Source organism: Pinus tabuliformis, chromosome X, assembly GCF_031772625.1.
Source record: "Pinus tabuliformis cultivar Carrire ecotype Pingquan chromosome X, CPIR1, whole genome shotgun sequence".
Lineage (NCBI taxonomy): Eukaryota > Viridiplantae > Streptophyta > Pinopsida > Pinales > Pinaceae > Pinus > Pinus tabuliformis.
This window is the reverse complement of record NC_142308.1, coordinates 905,512,665-905,517,766: the sequence shown is the minus strand read 5'-3', so window position 1 is coordinate 905,517,766 and position 5,102 is coordinate 905,512,665.

Sequence of the window (5,102 nt, the reverse complement as noted above, 5' to 3'; positions counted from 1 at the left end):
GGAGAAAAAGGGGTTGGTGTACAGACAAGAAGAGCTCTTACAGGGACCTCAAGTTATTTAGCATTACTATCGTCCACTGAACCTCAGAATGTAAATGAAGTCTGCAAAGATGAATGTTGGGTGAAGGCCATGGATGAAGAACTGGACCAAATTGAAAAGAATGATACTTGGGAATTAGTTCCTAGACCTCATGATAAAAATGTTATAGGAACAAAATGGATATTTAAGAAGAAGCTGAATGAAAATGGAGAAGTTATTAGAAACAAGGAAAGACTTATTTTTAAAGGGTATGCTCAACAAGAAGGTATAGATTTTGAAGAAACTTTTACACCTATTGCTAGACTTGTAGCCATAAGGATGTTTCTTGCTCTTTCTAGTTTTTGAAAATTCACGGTATATCAAATGGATGTAAAATCATCTTCTCTTAATGGAGATTTAGAAGAAGAAGTTTATATTAAACAACTAGAAGGATTCATTCTTGGAAATGATGCAAAACTCGTATGCAATCTCAAAAAGGCTCTCTATGGTCTAAATCAGGCTCCAAGGGCTTGGTATTAAGCCTTGCCAAATATCTACAACAACAAGGTTTCACAAAAGGTTCTACGCATAGAAATTTATACACAAAGGATGAAAATGATAAACTACTAATTATTGTTGTTTATGTTGATGATATCATCTTTGGTAGCAATGAAGAATCCACGAGTGAGAATTTTTCTTCAGTAATGAAACAAGAATTTGAAATGTCCTTACTTGGTGAACTTAATTATTTTCTTGGTCTACAAGTACAACAAACAAAAGATGGTATCTTTCTTTCACAAACCAAATATCTCATGCAGACCTTGAAGAAGTACGGAATGGAAGATTCTAAACCAGTATGTACTCCAATGGTAACAAGATGCAATATTAGTTCTAAAGATGGATCACAAGTAGTAAACCAACCAACTTACAAATGTATGATTGGAAGTTTTCTTTATCTAGCAGGTACGAGACCCGATATCATGCATGCAGTAGGAATTGTTGGAAGGTTCCAAGAAAATCAAAAGGAATCATATCTCCAAGCAGTTAAAAGAATTTTCAAATATCTTCAAGGAACTCAGGACTTTGGTCTATGGTATCTTAAAGATAAATATCTTACTCTTCATGATTACACAGATTCTGATTGGGTAGGAAATGTGGATGATCAAAAGAATACTAGTGGAGGAGCATTCTATATGGGTTCACGGTTGATCTCTTGGTTCAACAAGAAACAAAGTTCGATTGCCTTATCTAAAGCTAAAGCAGAACATGTGGCTGATGCATATTGGTGCACAAAAATACTTTGGATGATGCAAACATTGCAATACATTCATATCACATATACTCCACTCATCTCCATTCTATGTGATAATACAAGTGCCATCAGCATTTCAGAAAATCCAGTCATGCACTCCAAGACCAAGCAAATACCCATTAAGTACCATTTTCTATGAGAACAAGTGCTTCAACAAAAGGTTAAATTGGAGTATGCTCCCTCCAAAGGACATGTTGCTGATATATTCGCTAAACCTCTTCCTAGAGAAACATTTGAATATCTCAAACAAAAGTTGGCAGTGGTTTCTGCATCATCCTACTCTTAAATCTAGTTTTCAAAGGAAGGTTATTATATGTGGGTTTCATGAAGTATAGTCACGTACACATGTGGGTTTCTATGGCTGAAGAGTTGTATATGTTTTTCTAACAAGAAAAAAGTGGGTCTGACTTTGATATGGGTGCTCTGTCTGACATTGATGATTACAGTATAATGATATGCTTTATTCATTGGTTTTTATCTGACTGAAAAAGATGCCTTAATGAATGGCTTTTTGACAATGCATAGGTAGCACAAGTTCAGGGGGAGCATTAGCCTTCACATACATTCAACATTGTTGGCATGATGGTTGTTGATTTTGGCTAAGGCTTCAGATACTTATATGATTTGTTGCATAAGTGATGTAAAGATCTAGGGTGTGATATGACTTCTTTTGTCATGGTCTATATTTCAATGAGTCCTATTGGACATATGATGTAATTTGTATCGCTACTTTGCATGGGATGGGTGATGTAATAATTTGTATATTTATGTCACGTATAAACAATTGGTATATCCCTACTTCGTTGGGTGGATGAGTCAAATATGGTGTATCCCCACTTGGTTGGGTGATTGATGTATGTGAGTCATCGATCATAGGGAGGTCATACTGACTTAGTTGAGTTATAAGGTCATGTTATTCTTTTATAACATATCTTTGGAAACTCATCATGTACTAAGGGGGAGCATGGACAGCATAATGTATATCAAACGTGAATAATAGCTTTGGTTTTCCCTTGCCCCTTGATGTCAAAGGGGGAGAGTATTTTGGTGTTTCTTGTTATCTCTTATAGTTTCTACAGCTTGTAGTAATCAACACCAGCATGGTTGCCATCAAGTCCAAAGGGGGAGATTGTTGGAATTATGATATAAGTGTTGTCCTTGATGGAAATTGATTCACGGGTTAATTCAGTTTTGATCAAAGGAAACCCTTAGTGTAACAGGTCCATTCAGATGTAACAGGGCATTAATAAAGAAGAACATGAAGATGGAACTCAAACCTACTAATCAGAATGAAGAAGTTGAAGGTAAAGGATGGTGAAAATCAGTTTAAGATGTATATGTAGGTCCACTTAGTCAAAACAATGTATACACATTGGTTCACAGAAAAAATAAAAATAACATATACGTATACACACACTCTCACAAGAAGAAAAGTGTGTATGTGTTGGAAAATCAAGGAAATTCAAGAGGAGACAATATGATGGGTCAATACGATGGCATTAGCCCACAATATTGAGTGGAGTAATGACTATTTGATCCCGTCCAAGAATGCCATGAGTCCTAAGTGGTTTTGGTCCGAGGTATTGAGAATGGCCTAAAAATAAAGAAGGAGGAGAAGGTCATAAGGCCAAAGCATGCAAGTGAAAAGGGTTTCTAAGGAATACTTCTATCTGAAATATATTTTATGGTGTAGGGGCTATGTTGATGATTCGATCTGAAATATTGTGTGCACCTTGAATTTACTATTGGATTAGGATCATCAGACCTTAAATGACTTGTCATTGAATGATTTGATATTGGTTGGAATAGATATGATTGTGTACACCTGTTTTATTCTTTAAATGTCATGACATGGGTTTGTCAGAAGTCTAGAATAGCAATGAAGTTATGAATTAATATTTGCAGATATACACGCTGGTTCATCTCGGTAAAAGCATGTGTACACGCAGGCTCTACTCTTCCAAGTAGCGTATACAGAGGAAAAGCTTATTCTTCATATTTGACTGATCTATCTGATCAGTTTTGTTGTTTTACTGTTTTCCGTCAATGAAGTCTTCTTAGACCTGAATGTAAAACTGAATGAATAAGGAGTTTGATATGTGATTGATTGATTGTATAAGTGAGAAGAGTGATCTCTACTACTGCCTATGTAAATCTCTGTAAATTTACAATAGATGTTCAATATATTGTTGGTTGGTACAAACTTGATTCAAAATGTTTATGTTTCAGTAGTTTTGAAGGTGTACGCAGGTTTGATTAACGGAAGTAGTGTATACACACAGGTTGGGTTCAGTAAAGTAGTGTGTACATTCTTATGCATGATTTTTGAGGTTGTAATTGGTTCTTAATGATGATACAAGTTTCTGGGTTCAGCACAGTGTTTTGGTGATAGTGATTTGATTGTTTAGATTAACTGATTTTTGCTTGACGCAGTTTGAGTTTCAAAGTTTTTGATGGGTCTAGTATGAAAATTTGATGAAACGAGGCCTTCATGTGTATTTTTGTGTACCAGGAGCATCCAGTCTAAAAATTTATGAAACGTGGCCCCTGGAGGAAGAGAGAAGGTCGTTGCCTTCTGTAGGCCAGTGCCTACGTACTAGTAAACACATTGGATAATACAAGAGCTAGGGGGTTGCAGCACCCTTCTAGTAGAATATGGAAAACAAGAGAAGGTCGTAGCCTTCTACAGGTGTGTGCCTGCATGTTGGTATGAGTCTGCACCAGTACAAGATTGTAAACATATTCTCTTATTATTAAAAGAAGACAGAGATGACAACAATAGGTGGTTTGCACCAAGATTGGGTTTCCACCTTAAATGTTGGTGTTCAAGTATATTTCTTATGTGTGATGGTTTATTATAATTTTACTGCATTGTTTGATAAGTTGAGAATGCACTGGTTATATGTCAACAAATGATAAATGAACTAAATCACAAGTTCTCTGGGTATACACTAGTTTCACTAATCATAGTAGAATGTACACGCTATTTCACTTCACAGAAGTAGCATATATAAATCTGTTTGCGAAATGAAAAATTATTGATATGATAATAGTGATTCACCTCCCCTCTGAGTATTATTGCCAACACAATATTGCAATTATATTTCTTGAACACTGTTGTTTCACTTGCATCATCCATATTTCTTAAAAAAATTAGATTTATGGCCAATGAAAGAATATGGAGAACACTGAAAAGTGTTGTAATCCTTCCACCTTGAAACATCAACTTGAGTTTTCCATGACCGAAGATTCTAACCTTCCTATATCATCCACTAAGAAGACACCACCACCATCATATTTACCATATTCATAGAACCAATCCCTATGGGGAGTGAAGTGAAAAGAAGCACCTGAGTAAATCATCCATGCCTTGTGATGTACATGTGTACTTGAAGAAGAAGCCATGTACACATCCATACCTTCATCTGAAGTTTTTTTTGCCTCTGGAGAAGGAGTCTCATCGTATGCCTTTCCTTTCTCAAGATCTCTAGATCCACAATCCTTTCTGAATGCCCTTCCTTTCCATGTTTCCATCACACCTTTATAGATTTTCCTCAAGATTTATATCTCCCTCTAGATTTAGATCTCCCACTCGAGGACTTATTTTCATTTCTATTCTAGGACTTCCCTCGTACAAAAAAGGCATCTCCATTATGTCCCTCCATATTTTTTTGTCTAATCTTCTTTGATAGCAAAGATGAGACTATTTCATCAAACTTCAAGGTAGTTGTATTGCTACCTATTGCCAAACAACCAGACTATCCCATGAATC